The sequence below is a fragment of the Diceros bicornis genome, chromosome 9, assembly GCF_020826845.1.
Source record: "Diceros bicornis minor isolate mBicDic1 chromosome 9, mDicBic1.mat.cur, whole genome shotgun sequence".
In the NCBI taxonomy this organism is placed as follows: domain Eukaryota; kingdom Metazoa; phylum Chordata; class Mammalia; order Perissodactyla; family Rhinocerotidae; genus Diceros; species Diceros bicornis.
This window is the reverse complement of record NC_080748.1, coordinates 25,724,747-25,744,934: the sequence shown is the minus strand read 5'-3', so window position 1 is coordinate 25,744,934 and position 20,188 is coordinate 25,724,747. Positions and strand designations below refer to the sequence as shown.

At 38.9% G+C, this 20,188-nt stretch overlaps 1 protein-coding gene across 3 annotated transcripts in view; it reads left to right on the top strand.

Annotated features, from left to right (window-relative positions):
- WDFY2 (WD repeat and FYVE domain containing 2) overlaps nt 1-20,188 on the top strand; it is a 182,924-nt gene that overhangs the window by 21,833 nt on the left and 140,903 nt on the right. Inside the window, exon 1 of one of the 3 annotated variants that reach the window (XM_058548109.1) lies at nt 18,278-18,459. The exons of the other annotated variants lie outside the window; for them this stretch is intronic. The gene's annotated coding sequence lies outside the window, so the exon portion shown is untranslated. Of the gene's footprint in view, nt 1-18,277; nt 18,460-20,188 lie in introns of those variants that run through there. 3 annotated transcript variants of the gene reach the window in all.

The following is a 20,188-nucleotide window of genomic DNA, read 5'->3' as shown; positions in this document are numbered from 1 at the left end:
TAGGGTTGAGGATTGTTGTCTGATTTGAGCCCTTGCTCTACCATTTCTTAGCTGTATGATCATAGACAAGTTACTTAAGGCTCAGTTTCCTAGACTGAAAAAGGGATTATTGAAGCCTTGGGAATGGATGCAATAATCCAGGGAAAATAGGTAGAATGGAAAGGGAAGAGGGTGAGCAGTATGATCCCATCAAAGAAAATGCTGGGGAGGCTTGCAGTGAGAAATGTTAGTCAGGGAAGAGCTCAGAAAGAGATGGATACTAACCAAGTTTCTAAAGATGAGTGGATTCTGGATTTTGGAGTTGGTCAGTGTCCACATGAGGATAGCACATTGGATTGAGAGCATAGGCATTGGAGTCAGACCTAGGTTCAGCGTCAGCACTTACTAGCTCTGTAATATTGAGCAGTTAGCACACAAGCTCTCAATTACCTGAACCTTAGCTTCCTTATGTGCAAAGTGGGCATAATAATAGAATTTATCTCAAAAGGTTGTGAGGATTAAGGGATGTAATTCATGTAAAGATTTAGTAAAGAGTCTGATATATAGTAAACATTCAGCAGATGTTAGTTCTTGTTATTAAGAATCCATCCTTGAAAGGTGAAAGTTCAATATTAAAGAATAGAGAATCGTGGTGGATGTGGATTGTACAAGAGTCTGATATATAGTAAACATTCAGTAGATGTTAGTTCTTGTTATTAAGAATCCATCCTTGAAAGGTGAAAGTTCAATATTAAAGAATAGAGAATCGTGGTGGATGTGGATTGTACAAACATGGAGAATTTTCACGAAATATGTATTATTAAAACTAAAGGGCACCCTGTTGGAAATTTAGAATGTGAAGAAAATAATTTTGGTGTAAATGAAAAAAGTTTTGCTTTTGTGTCCACAATCATTACTTGTGGAACTCATTTTACTCAGAACATTATAGAGAAATACATTTAACAAAGTTTAGAGTAGTTGAATTCATGGAGATGAATCCACACTGGATGATTGGGGAGGATGCTGGGGGTGTTTGGTGCATCAGAGAGAGCATATTAAGATGCGGGAGCCGTTTTAAATGTTCTCATTGGGGATTAATGGTCGCGTGCCTTACAGGGACCAGGGAAGAGGGCTTTCCCAGCGTTTAATCATGATGAGTTACTTCCAAGATGGCTTTTTTTTCCTTGTTGCTTTATGAGTTTGTTCTTCTCTTTTATTCTAGCTAAATTGAAACAATTCCTTTCTAACTTTAAATCAAAAAGCATGAGGCCGAGACAGCACAAGGCAGTGTTGGGTGGTAAAGAAAGCCAGATATAGAGCTACCTGGATTCAATCCCAGCTCCTCTGCTTACTAGCTGTGTGACTTCTCTCAGAGAGGTCAAAGTCATTTTTAAAATGTGCCATGATGTTTGTGAGGATTAAAGGACAGAGGTAGTTGTGTGTGAAGCTCCGGGCACACAGTATGATTTTTAGACATTAGAAAATGCATGAATTCAGTTGTTATCTTCAATTCAAAAGTTTAGGAGATTTGTTTTATGGTGAGGACTTTGTGTGTCTAGTCCCAAGTACGGTGTCAGGCACATTATAAGCACTTAATAACTGTGTGTTAAATTAATAATCCAAGAATTTATGTAATTCTTTGTGCGCGTGGGAGAAAAAATTGCCGAGCAGTAAAGCTGTTATTTCTATTGCTTATTTACCTTCATCTATGCACCCAAATCAGGTATTATTATAACTAGTTATTTGGGAAACAGCCACTCTGTGGATGGTAGCTATTATAATAATCCAGAAATTGGTTTTTAAAGCAACAGTTTAGGAAATTCATCTTTCACAGTGGAGCTGTTTGACCTTTTGTTAACAAGATACATCTTGTTTATATCAGTGGGATGTGAACAAGAAGGTCATAATATGCCTGTAAATGCAGTATTGTAGTAAGAGGTAACTAGAACCTCTTTTGTATTTAGAATCATTTTGGTTAAAAAATTGCAAATGTAGTAATACTAGAACTCACGCTATACCACTGTATTTTCAATTTTTTAATAAAATTATATACCTTATATAATAAAATTGAGATATTTGCCAGCATTGTCACTCTCTCTTTTTTTTGTGTGAGAAAGATTAGCCCTGAGCTACCATCCATGCTAATCCTCCTCTTTTTGCTGAGGAAGATTGGCCCTGGGCTAACATCTGTGCCCATCTTCCTCCACTTTTATATAGGACGCTGCAACAGCATGGCCTGACAAGTGCTGCATTGGTGCGCACCCGGGATCCGAACCTGGGCCACCAGCAGTGGAGTGCGCGCGCACTTAACCACTACGCCACGGGGCTAGCCCCAGCATTGTCACTCTTAATTTATGATTCACAGTACCTACCTGAATGACAAAGTAATAATTTTTCACTGTTTAATTCTAAAGGTTGTTAATTTCTTCCCATTGAATGGACAGGATGACTTATCTTGCTCTAATATACTGTCAGAAAGCAGAGTCTGCAATGCCAGTGATCACTTATTCAACGACTTCAACTTTATGAAATGTAACTGAAAACCAGAAAATGAGCAAAAGTAACCAGCAGCCAAAATGTGGCATAAAAACTCTGTTCACTAAAATTTGTACACCTTCCTCCTAGAAACCACCCCCTTTAGACACCTACTTATATATTGATATTATATTGAAATATGCCTACTGAAATATCATGTCATTGATTTGAAGATCCACATTTTTTTCACCTTTAAATTTTTCTGACGTTAGGATTAAGTGGTTTCAAACAGCAGTTATTATTTGCACAAGATTCAGTGAGTTGGCTGGGGAAGCTGGTTGACCTGCCTGGACTTGTTCACATGGCAGAAAGGCAGCAGCAAGAGAGAGGGCCAGCCCCGGTGTGCATGCACTTTTTCAGCTTCTTGTTTGAGTCCCTTTTGCTAATGTCCCATTAGCCAAAGCAAGTTATACGGCCAAGCCCAGAGTCAAGGAGTGGAGAAATAGGCTCTGCCTCTTGATGAAAGGAACAGTCAAGTCATGTTGCAAGGGAGTGGACATACTGGGATGGGAGGGATTTCTGAGGGCATTTTTGCAAACAATCTACCATGATATTGCAATGAATGTCATAGTTTAATCAGTGTGTTTTCTTTCTCAGTCATACACAAAATAATGTATCTTATGATTAATGGTATCTTAGAGTTGAGGAAATATGTTGCATGTATTGGGTTTTTAATTAAATAACACATTCAATGTAAGAATTTAAAATAATACAGAAGTATGAGGTAAAGTGCTTCCCCACTCCCCTCCCTGCACATCTCAGACCGTAGAGGCATCCTCCAAGAATGGTTTGGCATATACTTCTTGTGGGAGGCTGAACAGTGGCCCCCTAAAGATGTCCCCATCCTAATCCCAGATCCTGTGACTATGTTACCTTACATGGAAAAACTTTGCAGATGTGAGTAAGTTAAGGATCTTGAGATGGGGAAATTATCCTGGATTGTTGGGGTGGGCCCAGGGTAATCACAAGGGTCTTTAAAAGAGGGAGGCAGGAGGGTTCAAGTCAGAGAAGGCAATGTGAGATGAAAGCAGAGATTAGAGTGATGCAACCACAAGTCAAGGAATGCCAGCAGCCTCTAGAAGCTGGAAGAGGCAAGGGCAGATTCTCCCTGGGGTCTCCAAAAGGAGCTAGCTCTGCTGACGTCTTGATTTTAGCCCCTTAATTAAGACTCAGTTTGAACTTCTGACCTCCAGAGCTGAAAGAGAATACATTTGTATTGTTTTAAGCCACTAAGGTTGCAGTAATTTGCTACAATAGCAAATGGAAACTAATATATTTGTTTGTTTAATTTTTTACTTTTAAACAAGTACAAGGTTATTGGCTAGGAATTCAAATAGAATCAAAGGATAAGAATTAAAATCTCCTATTTTTCCTCATCAACTATTCCCATGTACTATGGAGTACCACTGTTAATAGTTTCTTACACATTTCTTCAGAAAGTCACATTCATACTCTCATTTTCTTTTTTTTTTATAATTTTATTTATTTATTTATTTTTCCCCCAAAGCCCCAGTAGATAGTTGTATGTCACAGCTGCACATCCTTCTAGTTGCTGTATGTGGGACGCAGCCTCAGCATGGCCGGAGAAGCGGTGCATCGGTGTGCACCCGGGATCCGAACCCGGGCCGCCAGCAGTGGAGCGCGCGCACTTAACCGCTAAGCCACAGGGCCGACCCTGTACTCTCATTTTCGTGCAAATAAGATATGAGACATGCATGTTTCGTTCTGGAACTTGCTTATTTAATTAAGTATATTATTGGACATTTTTTCATATCTGAATAAAGTGATCTCCCTCATTTAGTACCATAATTTATTTTACCATTCACCTATTAGGGAACATTTGGGTGGTTTCCATTTTTTTCCTTCTATTTTTCTTTTCCTCTATTACAAACAATGCTGAAATGAAATATTTTCTACAAATATCATTGGCTATCATCTACAAATATAATTGCAAGCAATTGAATTACTACCTGAATGAATGTCACTGTGTGTGTGTGTGCGCACGCGCGCGTGCATGCACACATGCTGGAATGAGACTGAGGAAAAGTATATCTTCCCATTCAACTCTTTGCTTGTAATACGTTATTTTAACTTTTTTTTAACATTATGAACAGCACATAAAACATAAATGTGTAGTTAAGTGCACTACTGAAAAGAAAACACCTGTGTCAAGAAATTGAACATTGCTGGGCCCTCAGAATGACCTTGTGTGCCCTTTCCTGATTACAACCGCCAAGAAGTAAACAGTATTCTGACTTTTATATACTACTATTTACTTTGGGTAGAACTCTAACAAACTCATCTGGCCCTTAAAATATTAGGATTGTGAAAAGAGCTAATTAGGGTATTCATAATAATATGATTAAGAATTGACAATTGACCTTGGAAAAATTACAGAAAGTGGATATAAGAACTAATAACAGAGTGAGAGTTTGGGACATTTAGTGTTAGCACAAGCAACCCTATGTGTAAGACTGTAGCTCCTGGGACATCTGTATTTAAGGCATAAAAAAATTAATTTATGGTTAAGAACACAGGAAAATATTTTAGAAAGAGTACCATAAAAGTGATTGAAAGAAAAAAATAGAATTTGAAAAGACAACTGCCTGTTACCTTGAAAATTGTCTCAGAGAGATTGCCTCAGTGCGCTTTGTCAAATATATGCATCCGTTATACGGTGCATTAGACAACCTGATCTTCATTTTTAAAAGCTAAATTGATTCTAAGGGAAGTTCTGAGGAGACTGGATTTACAGCAAGCCCTGAACGTCTAGTTCTTCGTCTATGCTATTTTGTAAACTCCCCACAGGAGTGCTTTCTGATCAAGGCTGATTAGTTCAAAGATGGAATTAAACCTTAGTCACGTATAATTGTCTTTTTTTCCTGACTTATACCCAGGTTCAGAGGGTAGCACTAAAAATTGCAAATACGAGTTTCTACTGTAAGAAAGGCTTGGCTCGGTTCTGTGGTTGGGGTGGTGAATGCAAGGAGATGGAAATGCGTGGATAGCAAGATAATGTCCCTCATCTCAAACAGCTGATAGCTGTGAATGTCTTCTGAGTTGGGTTCGGAGTTGTATTGTCTTTGCTGTTTTGCCCCCAAACTTCTTTGGCTTTCTTTGGCCTAATAGTCAACTATCTAATTCCTTCCATTAATAATTTTTATGGATATAAAGTTTCAGGGATTTGGGAAGGAAGAAAAAAGTTAAAACAAAGTTTAAGAGAAAAGTGGTAAGAGTTTGTCATTTGGTTGTCACTTTCTGTGTTGCACACACTAATGGGAACAGGGGGAGTGGCTTTAACACAAAGTAGTGCTTTCACACTATCCTCTACTTAAAAACAGGTATAGGAAATCATGTATCTTTTTGAATAAAAAGAGAAAAGTTGGTATGGCCTTGAGTGAATATCTCTAAAGGAGTTAAGTACATTGAATCTTTAAAAAGCCCTGGTGAACACTCATTTGTTTAGGAAATGGGTTTTTTTCCCTCAAATGTGCATAAGTATTAAGTATTTATTGTATGAAATTACTAGAGAAAATTCTTTTAACTAGAACCCAGGTGATAAATACTTGTGTAAGTACTTAATTTTCATTTCCATTTCTAATTTGTGTGACTCCTTGGTATCATAGAACTCTGTTTCTGCATTTATGAAAAGTAAGCCCTCTTTGCATCCAATAATGTTATTTATCTTGTTTACTGAAGATTGCTTTGAATGTAACATTTGCTTGTAAGGTTCCTGGAAAAATGTATAATATCGAATCTACTGTTAACGGATGACAATTGTGGAAAACATCCGTTGTAGGTTTATTCTTAGGATTCTCTAGTTATCTGTATTTTGTGTGTATTTGATTGTTTTTAAACTGTAGATATTGATGCTATTTTAACTCTGCCCTTTGCAAGTATGTTTTTCAGAAATGATAGCTGAAATGTGGCTCTGCTTTTTGGCGTTCATCCAGAATTGGGGGGAGAAAAGCAACAAAGTGGAATCTGGTTAACTCAGCCTTTGTTCTATTAGTGAGCGCCTTTATCTTTAAGAACACAGGAAAATATTTTAGACAGAGTACCGTAAAAGTGATTGAAAGAAAAAACTACAATTTTTTTTAAACCTTTTTTTTTTTTTGAGGGAGATTTGCCCTGAGCTACCATCTGTTGCCAATCTTCCTCTTTTTTTTTTTTGCCCCAAAGCCCCTGGTACATAGTTGTAGTCCTTCTAGTTCTTCTATGTGGGACGCTTCCTCAGCATGGCTTTTTTTTTTTTTTTTGTGAGGAATATCAGCCCTGAGCTAACATCCGTGCTAATCCTCCTCTTTTTGCTGAGGAAGACCGGCTCTGAGCTAACATCTATTGCCAATCCTCCTCCTTTTTTTTTTTTTGCCCCCAAAGCCCCAGTAGATAGTTTGTATGTCATAGCTGCACATCCTTCTAGTTGCTGTATGTGGGACACGGCCTCAGCGTGGCCGGAGAAGCGGTGCGTCGGTGCGCGCCCGGGATCCGAACCCGGGGTCACCAGTAGCAGAGCGCGCGCACTTAACCACTAAGCCACAGGGCCGGCCCCTCAGCATGGCTTGATGAGCAGTGAGTAGGTCCACGCCCGGGATCTGAACCTGGGCCACGGAAGTGGAATGTGCAAACTTAACCGCTGCACTACCGGGCCAGCCCCCCAATTTTATTTTCTAGATACATGATTTTATTTTTGGGTGGAGTGGGAAAGTAGGAGAAGTAAACAAAAAGCAAAGTTATTGTAATAAATTTAAAATTATATGTATTCTGATCCTTTGAGTTCAACGTATGTTGGTGATTAAGAGTGCTTGTCTTCAGAGGTAGTTACACAGTTAAGTGTAGTTAGCCAGTTAAGCACCAACAAGGCAGGAATTTTTGCTTAGTTCACTATGGTATCCCCAGTGCTTAGAATAGTGCCTGGTACATAGTAGGTGCTCAGAAAATGTTGTTGAATGAGGAATGGAAGTATATATTGGCTGTAAAATCTATTGCTGATGCTTCATATTGTCAGTTTGCATATATTTGAAAAATGCATATATTCATAGTAGTTCAAAACCTCACATTTTATTGTTATGATTTGAATAGTGGTCATTATAGTTTGCTGCTTTGTCATTTTTTTTTTTAATTGATGTTTTAATAGTTTTTAACATTGTGAAATTTTAGGTTGTACATTTTTGTTTGTCCATCACCATATATATGTCTCCCTTCACCCCTTGTGCCCACCCCCCACCCCCATTATCCCTGGTAACCACAATACAGTTTTCTCTGTCCATGTGTTGGTTTATATTCCACATGTGAGTGAGATCATACAGTGTTTGTCTTTCTCTTTCTGGCTTACTTCACTTAACATAATACCCTCCAGGCCCATCCATGTTGTTGCAAATGGGAAGATTTTGTCTTTTTTTATGGCCGAGTAGTATTCCATTGTATATATATACCACATTTTCTTGATCCAGTCGTCAGTCGAGGGACAGTTAGGTTGCTTCCACTTCTTGGCTATAGTGAATAATGCTGCAATGAACATAGGAGTGCATAAGCCTCTTTGGATTGTTGATTTCAGGTTTGTTGGATAGATTCCCAGTAGTGGGATGGCTGGATCATAGGGTATCTCTATTTTTAATTCTTTGAGGAATCTCCATACCGTTTTCCATAGAGGCTGCACCAGTTTGCATTCCCACCAGCTGTGTATGAGGGTTCCTGTTTCTCCACATCCTCTCCAACATTTGTTGTTTTTTGTCTTGGTGATTATAGCAACTCTAACGGGCGTGAGGTGATATCTTAGTGTTGTTTTGATTTGCATTTCCCTGATGATTAATAATATTGAACATCTTTTCATGTGCCTATTGGCCATCTGTATATCTTCTTTGGAGAAGTGTCCGTTCATTTCCTCTGCCCATTTTTTGATTGGGTTGTTTGTTCTTTTGTTGTTCAGTTGTGTGAGTTCTTTATATATTATGGAGATCAACCGCTTGTCAGATGTATGTTTTGCAAATATTCTCTCCCAGCTGGTGGGTTGTCTGTTCATCTTGATTCTGGTTTTATTTGTCTTATAGAAGCTTTTTAATCTGATACAGTCCCACTTGTTTATTTTTTCTTTAGTTTCCCTAGTCTGGGTAGGCATGTCATCCGAAAAGATTCCTTTATGACCACTGTCAAATAGTGTGTTGCCTATATTTTCTTCTATGAGTTTTATAGTTTCAGGTCTCACCTTCAGGTCTTTGATCCATTTTGAGTTAATTTTTGTGAATGGAGATAGCAGTTGGTCCACTTTCATTCCTTTGCATGTGGCTGTCCAGTTTTCCCAACAGCGTTTATTGAAGAGACTTTCCTTTCTCCATTGTATGTTCTTAGCTCCTTTGTTGAAAATTAGCTGTCCGTATATGTGTGGTTTTATTTCTGGGCTTTCAATTCTGTTCCATTGATCTGTGTGTCTGTTTTTGTACCAGTACCATGCTGTTTTGATTACTATTGCTTTGTAGTATGTTTTGAAGTCAGGGATTGTGATGGCTCCTGCTTTGTTCTTTTTTCTTAGGATTGCTTGAGCTATTCAGGGTCTTTTGTTGCCCCATATGAATTTTAGTATGCTTTTTTCTATTTCCATGAAGAATGTCATTGGGATTCTGATTGGGATTGCATTGAATCTGTAGATTGCTTTAGGTAATATAGACTATGTTTATTCTTCCAATCCACGTACATGGGATATCTTTCTGTTTCTTTATGTCATCATCGATTTCTTTCAGTAATGTCTTGTACTTCTCATTGTATAGGTCTTTCACCTCCTTGGTAAGATTTATTCCTAGGTATTTTATTCTTTTTGATGCAATTGTAAATGGTATTATCTTTTTGACCTCTCTTTCTGTTAAAGACTATCCTTTATTTTCAGTGAATCTATTTCATCATTGAGATTTGGGGCAACTGTGTTTCCTCAATACACAACATTCTTCTTGAATGGGGAATAATCATCTCTTACATCTGTAAAGTATTTTATACTTTCCAGTTTTTTCATGCATTATGCTTTGATCCTCACCACAGTACTGTTAAATAAGGGATTCCCAACACTTGATTATCTGCCCAGTTGTCTGCTTCATTCTTTCTTGCTGGCTGAACTGCAGTTTTGTTCAGTTGTTCACCCCCAGCTCACATGACTCAGGACTAAATCCTGATTAGTCTGAGCCTGTTACAGTAAGTTCATTCCCTTTGCCAGGATTGGTTTAGGAATAGGCATGTGACCCAGTTCTGAGATGAGAGGGGAAGTCTGTTGGGGGTAAGGGAGGGAGGTGCATCCAGGACAAGTTCCTTCCCTTTTTAGAAAGGGACACACAAGGAGGAAACAACCCCTGTTTTTCTGCTGCTGTTGTCGTGACTGGGTGGGACCGCCTGGAGCTGCTTATAGCAGTCTCGTGACTATAAGGAGAGGTAGCCTGAGAATAAAGCGCCATGCTGAATATAGTGGAAGAGAAAGATGGAAAGAACCAGCTACCAAATGAAGCAACCCTGGGGCTACCCTACTGCTTGACTTTCTGTTACCAGAGAATAAATTTTCCTTATTTCAGTAGAGATAATCCCAAGTGATATTGGTATCATTATTGCCATTTACCAGCAAGGAAACTGAGACTCTCAGAGCTTTAAATAGAATGATCATCAATAGACAATGACCGGTATTCAAGCCAGAATTAAAACAACATGTTCTGGTTGCTTGTCTAGTGGTCTTCCTGTTCCACTGTGTAACTTCTCTATAAACAGCCCTGCCTCCCTGCTTGGGAGAGAACTGGATTACCAAATTTAGGTATTTGTGTTTTGAAATGCATTTTAGGCAGTTCCTAATTATTTGATGGTTGATAACCTGTGACAAATACTGCTTTGAAATTCTCACTGATATTGTTATCTACTTTTCTTAACTTGGCTGACATAAATTAGAACTTTATTTATAAAACAACAACTTGAAAAGAAGTCCTTTTACAAACAAAGTAATTTTTTAAACTGTTTTGTGAACCAACATTTCAAAAAGTTTGTTAAACTCTACCTAAGTTTGTGGATATATATTTCAAAAGTTGTGTTAAATTTTGAGAAGTGATATGGTTCATTTATAAAGGAATTAAAATAATAACTGACTGAATGGGAGTAGGGGCTCTATGTCTGACTTGAGAAGCTGTATTGACATTTGTTAATATGAAAAGTTATACGTGATGTTCTTTGCACTGCCATTCTTTGTTGACTTTCTTCTCTGCATTCCATCCCATTCTTCTCTCATCTTCCTTTCCCCCTTACTGGTAGAGGGTGAAGAGACTGTGATCAGTAGCATGTGGTACATTCCTTCTTATTGCAGAGGCAAATCAGGACAGTGTTGAATCTGAGTAAAGGAGTTTATTCATAGTTGAAGAATTCAATTAAAAAATACTTAATGCCATGTGAAAGACACTTTGAGGGGGGAGTGCTAGGTATTTTAAAAGAAAATTATTCTTGGTAGAAGCAGTGGTGGCTGATAAGAGGAACCTGCAAAGATGACTAAGATAGTCTCCAGTCTCCTGGAAAGTACAGCTTATGTCTCCTACCTCCTGTTTTCCCAAACTGAAGTGACTGCCATGTTGGAGAGGACCTCTGTCGGGGCCAGAATCTGTTCTTCCCTGGGCTCTTTTGCCCCTTCTCCAGGCTTGGAGGGCTGGCTAGCTGAAGTGAGAGGACTAAAATAGGACCGACATTTTGAGACTGTTCTTCTGGTAGTAGAGTGGTTAAATAGTTCTCTCAGCTTCTTCTTTTCCTCCCTAATCTAGTGAAGTACTTTGAAGAAATAGGATCTTGGACAGTGATGGGGCTTTTACTGGGCACCTTCTGGAGTGCAGTCGGCCCTCTATATCCGCAGGTTATGCATTCATGGATCCAGCCAGCCCTAGATCTAAAGGCCTATGATGGTTGCATCTGTACTGAACATGTACAGACTTTTTTCACTTGTCATTATTCCCTAAACAATACAGTGTAACAGTTATTTACATAGCATTTACACTATATTAGGTATTATAAGTAACCTAGAGATGATTTAAAGTATATGGGAGGATGTGCGTAGGTTATATCCATTTTATATAAGGGACTTGAGCATCGTGGATTTTGGTATCCATGAGGGATCCTGAAACTAACCCCCTGAGGATACAGAGGGCCGGCTGTATTTTCTTCATTCTTACTTTCATTTAAAACTACAAGTGAGCCTGAATTCTTGGGAATTGATTAATGACAAAAATAAAAATTCAATCTTGTATAATTACCCAGAGTCCCTCCAATGCTGTGATTTTATTTTTATTGAAAAATCTTTTGTCTCTAAAATTTTATTTAACAATGAAAATGAGCGGTGTGATGTCCTGATAAGGGTAATTTAACCCCAAGATTAGCACAGGTATTACCATATGTTGCTGGTGACACCATATGTTGCTGATTACTGACTTTTCCTTAAGGATACTTTGGATTTCTATTTGAAGTGCTTAATGATTGGATTTCTCCTTTTTTGATTAAATATATCTGTGACTGGAGAACTTGCCCTTCAAACCAGCATAGCTTTTCTTCAAGAGACCATTTCAAGCCATGAAAATGGAAAGTGTTTTAAAATCTATATTTGGGTGAACCATGACATGTAGTTTAGATATTACATTCTGCTGCAATTAACAGAAAACCTGACTCATTAATAATGTCTCAGACAAATAAAGGGGTTGTTTTCCTCTTGTAATAAGAAGTCCAGAGGTGGGCATTCCAGGGCTGGTCAAGTCCATCAAAGACCCTGCTTCTGCCTCTCCATTCAGCCGTCCTTAGTGATCTTGTCACTTTGATGTCTCAAGATGGCTGCTCTTCAGCCAGCATTGCATCTGCCTTCCAGGCAGGAAGAAAGAGCAGGGTGGATGGCAAAAGGCAGGTACGAGCTGTGTCTGTTCTGTTTCAAAGAGCTTCCTGGAAGCTCAGTTCGGCGACTTCCACTTAGATCTCATTAACCAGAACTGTGTAATAATGCCACCCTAGCTGTACACAAGGCTGGGAAATGTAGTTGTTTTGGCGGGGTATGTTGTCAACCTGAACACAATTGAAATTCTGTTGTTTCTAAACTAATGGGACTCAGGAGGAATAAAATAAATGAACATCTATTGAAAACCTACTGCATACTGGATGCTGTGCCAATTGCTTTGGAGGGGCATTGTCTTATTTTAAGCCTTAGCACTCAGAGAAATAGGTAATATACACATTTATATTAAAGAATAAAGTAAGTTCAGAGTGGATTTAAAGAGCTAAAAAAGCAGGATTAATTGGTTTCTGTGTGGAAATGTTCTCACAGTAGATCTGTTATGCTTGGAATTAATTTAAAGGACTATATCTTGAAACCCAGATGTTATAATGGGAAATTTTGGCAAATTTAACCATATTAATTTAAAAAATCTGTGTTGAAACCAGCATTCATAAATGAAGGCTTGAAGAAACTATTTACAACATAGGTTAAAAAGTCTCAATATTCATAATAGATAAAAAAGTAATTAAAAACCTAACCCTATTAAAAAAAACAGAAAATATGGGCAGGCGGACATTTCTCTGAAAAAAATATACAAGTAGTCAAAAAAAGTTGGAACAAAATAATTAAAACAATACAAATTAAAAGAAACACTGAAACACCTTTTTTTTTTTTGATTCTCAGCTTGACAAATATTTTTAAAAATCGATACTGTCAAGTTTTGTAAGGATCTAGGGAGAAAAGGCACTTTCATATACTATTGGTAGTCCTGTTAGATTGATACCATCATTTTGGAGAGCAGTTTGACAGGCAGTACTTGTCAAAATGTGAAACGTACATCCCTTTGGACTCAGCAGGCCCACTTCTTGAGATAAATTTTACAGAAATATTAGCATGATTTTACAGGAATGTTTATTATAGCATTGCAATTAAATAAAAATGTGGAACAAGCCAAAATATCTATCACTAGGGCCATGGTTAAATAAATTCTGTTATGGCCATCCAATGCAGTTATTAACTGGGAAGCTGTCTAATGGACTGCTAAGTGGGCAAGTTGCAAAGTAATATGTATATTGTTTTTGTGATATCTCTCCCTCTTAAAAAAAAGAATTTATGTATGTATATAGAAGAATTGGGTAAGAGATCTGATGATTTTTCTTATTTTTTAAATTTAATTAATTAATTAATTAATTTTTTTTTTGGTGAGGAAGATTGGCCCTGAGCTAACATCCATTGCCAATCTTCCTCTTTTTGCTTGAGGAAGATTGTCCCTGAGCTAACATCTGTGCCAATTTTCCTGTGTTTTGTATGTGGGATGCTGCCACAGCATGGCTTTGATGAGCAGTGTGTAGGTCCGCACCCTGGATCTGAACTGTGAACCCTGGGCCGCCAAAGTGGAGTGCGCAAACTTAACCGCTGTGCTACTGGCTGGCCCCAGTGATGAGTTTTCTTTATATGTGTAGGTATTATTTGACTTTTTTGCAAGGGTGAATTACTTGCGTGTGTGTGTGTGTTTTGCAAGGATGAATTACCTTTTTTTTTTTTTAAACCAGTAATCACTTTTTTTAAAAGCAGAATCCTTTAAAATTAAAGGAATGTATAAGTTTTTTATTCTATAAAAATGCTAAAATGCTGATAGTGATTTTTATGACTTGTTTCCCGGGAGTGGTGGTGGGGCAAATGATGTGATAGGGAGAAAACAGTCTGGATTAATGAAGAATCTAAATAATAGAATATTGGAGGGGCTGGCCCCGTGGCATAGTGGTTAAGTGTGTGCGCTCCCCTGCTGGCGGCCCAGGTTCAGATCCTGGGCGTGCACCAAGGCACCACTTGTCAGGCCATGCTGTGGCGGCGTCCCATATAAAGTGGAGGAAGATAGGCACAGATGTTAGCCCAGGGCCAGTCTTCCTCAGCAAAAAGAGGAGGATTGGCATGGATGTTAGCTCAGGGCTGATCTTCCTCACACACACAAAAAAATACTAGAATATTGGAAAAGAAATGCTATTTTTCTTTCAACTACTTTGTATGAGTCAGGGTACATGATATTGCAATGATAGACAATCTCCAAATCTCAGAGGCTTACACCACAAAAATTTTTTTTTCACTCGTGGTTCCTGACTATTGAGAGTTGTCTGTGGGCTCTGCTAACAGAGCTGGTGGGCTAACAGAGGCCCCACCAACTTGAGCATTGCCACTCACCATGACGGAGAAGGGGCTTTGCAGATCCTGTGCTAGCTTTTAAAGACTTCTTCCCAGCAGTGACGCACATCACTTCTGCTTATACTTCATCAGTCAAGGCAAGTCCCGTGGTCATGCCTAAATTTAAGGAGCTGAGGAGTGCCATGCTACCATGTGCTGGAAAGGAGGAGAATCAGAGTATTTGTGAACACCCTAAGGGCTATCAGAGCACTTGAAAAGGATACTGTGACATGAGCTTCTGGAGCATTCATAGGCAGTTAGTTACTAAGTGTTTTCATTTGTATAGGTACAGTAATTTACACTAAGCTGGATGAATTTATTAAGAAATATGTAAGAAATGATTTGCGTATTTGTTGAATCAGCAGGCATTTGTTGAGTCCATGTCATTGTACTAAACCTGTGAAAGATGAAAAAGGTTTGTTCTCATCACAAGAAAAAAAAATTCTGTAATAATGTATAGTGATGGGTGTTAACTAGACTTATGTGGTGATCATTTTGCAAATATATAAATATCGAATCATTATGTTGTACACCTGAAACTAATATAATGTTGTATGTCAATTATACCTCAATTTAAAAAAATAGAAAAAAAAAGAATTTCAGCCTGGTATCTTAACATGTTATCAGTCAATTCTCTAGTCTGAGGTCATGAACAGCCAAGAAGTGGAGATGGTGCCCTTAGCACTTTTTCTGAAATTGTCTAAGGGAGAGTAAATGTCATGCCCACTGTTCCTTGTACAAAAGCTATGGTGACTTTTATGTAAATATTGTCTTTGACTTGTACAATTAATCTGCATATGAGTGGAAATGCTGTCTTCCCTGCAATAGATGAGTGATGGACTTCGATTGTATCATGGCATACAGGTCCTGCCTAGAGAATTTAAATAACGGAAGCAAGCACCTCATGAGTCACCACTTCAATAAATTTCTATAGAGCAGGTCACCAAATGTGTATCCTCTACTTTTATATTTATTTCAGAAGAGGAGGGTTATTAACATTTGTTGAACAATTCTTATGGGTCAAGCTTTGTATAGGGCTTTAATATCATTATATCATTGACTCTTCAACAACACTGAATGAGGTTTGATTGTCCTCACTTATACAAGAGGAAAATGCAGCACAGAGAGGTTAAGTAACTTGCTCAGGGTACACACTCATGTGTGTGAGTCTTAGGATTTGAATCCAAATCTATCTTAAAGCAGAACCCACAATGTTTATCCTTCTTTGTTTCCCATTAAAAATAGAGATTTTTAATTTTCTGCAGTTCTACCACTAATTACATCAGCTTTTTATATTTATAGAACTAACACTTACTGTGTGTTGACTACATTCCATAGCTTCATGTGCTAAGTGCTTGAAATTTATTCTTTTTAAATCTTCATAACAACCTTGCACAGTAGGTATGATTATTATAAATCCTTTATTATAATGTGGAAACCAAGATGTAGGAATGCTATCTAAATTGCTTAAGGTCACATGACTAATAAGTGGCAAACCAGGATTTGAACCCGGGCAGTGTGGCTCCAGAGCCACACTTGTAATCTGTCCTTGTAATCACTGTTGATTAAACATAAAGAGTTGATAGACTCTTTATGCCTTACCATCTTAAACATAAGCACAGATTTAGCTTCGACCTTGAAATGTGCCATTTAGTGTGTTGATATGTAATTACCTAATAGGGACTCAAAATAGAGCTTCTCTGGTGTCTGACTTCAGAATGTTTTATGGACTAGCTGAATCAGACTGAATAAATAACATTTTACTCTGCCATGAGTTTGACATGTTCAGAAGTCCATTTTTCCTATGTAGTAACATTGTACCTCTGAAAGACCAATTTTATTTGTTGTGTTAAAAACACAAGTGATTCTTCAATAAAAATACAATATGTAAAAAAAAAGATTTGGTTGTAGATAGGTGCTTTTAAGAAAGATTTTGTGAAAACTTTTCTTAAATATTTTTAAAATCTCCCCCTGTAAAATTGTTCATTCTAACTGTCGGAAGAAAGTATTTATTATAAAGGAAATTTCTGTGGGGCTTTTGGTATATTTTTACAAAACTCTACGTTAGTGAGGTTTTAATCTATTTAATAATAAATTCCTATGTATGGTAGCTATCAGGGATGCATTTTATAGCAGTAACTCTAGCTATGCTTGTTGGCTTTGGCTGAGTGGAAGGAACATTCCTTTAACAGAAAGGACATCGTTTTAGACAATCCCCGTGTCGTTGTCCCCCCCCCCCCCCCCCCGCACATGAAGTCCAAGTGCAGAGTTCTTTACTATTGTGATGTCCATCATTTAGTACGAAGTGTTCTCTTCTGAGCATCATGGATTTCCTCCTTTAATCTTTCTTTCATTTCCCCATAATCCTCTGTCTTTGTGTCCTTACTTCCCCCAGGGACTTAGTTCTTGACCACAAGTTCCATCCGGTTTTCTCATAAGTAAGCAGACGTTTCAGTTTCTTAGATTCCTTAGGATGGAACATCTCTACAAGACAGACAAACCTTTCTCCTAGGATCCAGGAGGAGGGAGAAAAATCCCTCGTGCCACTTTAATAAAATGATGGGTTGAACCTCGAAATTTCAAGAAATGTGTCCATAGCCTGATTTATTTGAGATGTAGGCTGACTTTCTAGGCCTTGAGTTTTCCATGCTAACTTGTTTGGTTTATTGGTTTTATTTTTCTTCTCTAGCTATAAAGTAGGAAAAGCTTTTAAGTCTTTATAATACTTAAAGAAGCTTGATTATAAAAGATGAAGCTGCCCATGTGTTTCTATTTACTGTTAATTTCACTGCCATTATTCAGCAGCCTTGGAATGACTGTAGAACTAGACTCCTATGAAGAGAGCAATCACACCTTAGCTGATGTAGAAATACACTTTGATGCCAAAATTTGGGATGCCTCTTAAGTACAAATGACAAGCCCTCTACAAATTCAATAGAATTTTGTCTTACTATTCTCGGTCCACCTGGGTTTTTTGCTATATTTTGACAGCGCTTCCTTAAGAGTATCAGTAAAGAGAGGATATGAAAGATAATTAACGTTTTTTTGAGCACTGACTATATGCCAGCACTGTGTTATTACACGTTACTTCATTAGAACTTTGCCCTAGGCTAACAGATGGCCTGTCTCTGGACACCAGTACCAGTGACATTGATAATAAACTAAGAATTAACAGTATGGTGCTTTCCTAGTCTGTCTCTGCTACTAGCTTCTGAGCTTCTTGCGGGCAGGGACTGTGTCATGTTTTACTATGGATCCACAGTGGTGTCCCAAAATGTGTATCAATAAAGTTAATGAATGCCTGTGTAAGTGGATGGATGAATGAATGGACTCAGATGTACCACCTGGTCACTAATCTAGATAACTTTATGATTTACAGATAATTAATAGATCTTGAAATGATCAATGGATATTTGAAAGGTTTCCTGTGATAGAGTATATGCAGCCTGTCTACCTTGTGTAAAGCAAACCTACCTGTTCCTGTCACTCATGACAGACCCCAAACCCTCACTGTTAGTATATAGCATCAGCCTGTGACTAATTAACCCATATTCTCATAGAATGTTGCTGGAATTTCCCTGAACAGAGAACATCACAGTTCTAGAAGATGGGAGGCTTGCCAGAGCAGAACAATAAAGGCTTGGAGTGCCTCCTCCCTGCCTGTCGCCATTGTGAATACTGGAGGAGGGCGTGTTGAAGAGGGAGTGAGCAGTGCCACATACCTTTCATCAAGCACCAGTCACAAGACTGCTGGAGCTTGTCCACCTTGGGTAAGGCTAGAGAAGGGAACAAAATACATGTTGCCTTTTGCCTCTCTGAAAATGTATCGTAATGGTGAGTTGCAGAGCTCAAAGTAGGAAAAAGCAAATGGTACTTCACTTTCTTTTTTGACTTCCCTTTCTCTCTCAACTTTATCTGTTCTCTCATTCCTCACAAGACCTACTTCTTCCACCTCCAAAAAGCAGACAAATGAAGAACTCCAGAAGGTGTTTAGTAGAGATTCTCCCCCTGACCCTTCTGAAAGTAAGTAATGGAACTGAGGTCCTTCAAATAGGATTGGGGACTATTTTCTTCATTCTGCCTCATATTGTGGGCAATCAAAATAAGGGTAAGAAGAAACAATGGTTACTTACGGAACACACAGGCAGAGAGAAATGCTCTGGTTCTCATATTTCCTCTCCCTGACTATGATGGCATCTGGGTTGGGGGGGGGCGGGGAGTGGATGGGATCCATAGACCCACGTGGTGACCTCTGGATCCTTTTGGCTCTGCCAGGAAGCAGCTGCTCTGGCCTGTTGCCTGCACTGGCAATCACTGACCGATGACATACCTCCCTGGAGTTCACTGCTGAAAACTCTTGCTGGTAGAACTCTTGTTTTGCTTGTCATACTCGGTCATGCCTGGTGGTGCTCCCGGTGGGCTCCACTTCACTTGGGCTGTTAGAGACGTGCTTCCCCTCTTGGTCTTTGCCATATCCTTCATCCAGCTCTTGGCTAGTACTGTGGTCCCCTGCAGTCTTTGTAGTGGTTTCACCTCACCCATTATCAGGCACTCCTGCAGCTCTCAACCCACCCCACCCGTCTGCATCTGCCCACTTCCATCCTACTCCTGTGTAGGCAGGATTTTCTGGGTCTTGTGGAAACAAAACAAAAGTCAGGGCCACAGAGGTAAAAGAAAAATTACAGCCATTGTTCTGTCTGACTTTGCTGTAGCAGAGTTTACATTGATATGACTGACCCAGACCTGGGTTGGTGTGGTGTGGCCTGTGGGGCAGTCTTTTCCAGAATCCTAAGGGAAAGCATGGCAGAGGCCGTCCTGCCTTTGGTATTTCTTTCACTGTGTGAATACACCTTCCAAGAGGGGAGGTCGGAACACACCTCACCTGCTTCCTCTGCTGGCTCCAGCTCTTCTCTTTTCCTCTTTTCCTCCTTTCCTCTGGGCCGGGCCTCCTCCCCTTCCTCATCTTGTCAGGTTAAAACTTCCCTTCCATGTAAAACTCGAATCCTGTTGGCTTTAATATGTTTACTGATGTTAAAGGGATTTAGAAAAATACGTTTTCTCGGGCCAAAGCCTGAGATTCCTGCTGCAGAATCATGTCTCTCTCCTCTCGTCCGGTCCCCTCTTCTCAGGTTTCTGCAGTAACAGCAGCCTGGCCTAGGCAAACAGATGCCTTTGATAGACTGGGGGTGGTCATGGTCAGTGCAAGTACATTAATAGTTCAAAAATACTCTCTTCATTAAATCTGTAAGAGTTAAAGGGACCTTGTTCCCTGGGAAACAGCAGACCTTAAAGCAGTTAAGACTATTTTGAACTGAAGATTCTTATGGACTTCACATCTTAAAGAGAGTTGCAAATAATCAAGTGGCAGCTGCCTCAGCTCGCTGAGGGAGAGTTTTAAAGTATGCAGTATAGTGGCTGGCCAGATTGGTCCTTTTGGGTTCCCTCAAGCACAAATGGCTATTGCCATCAGGAAAAATACAGAGAAGATTAGATTGGTTC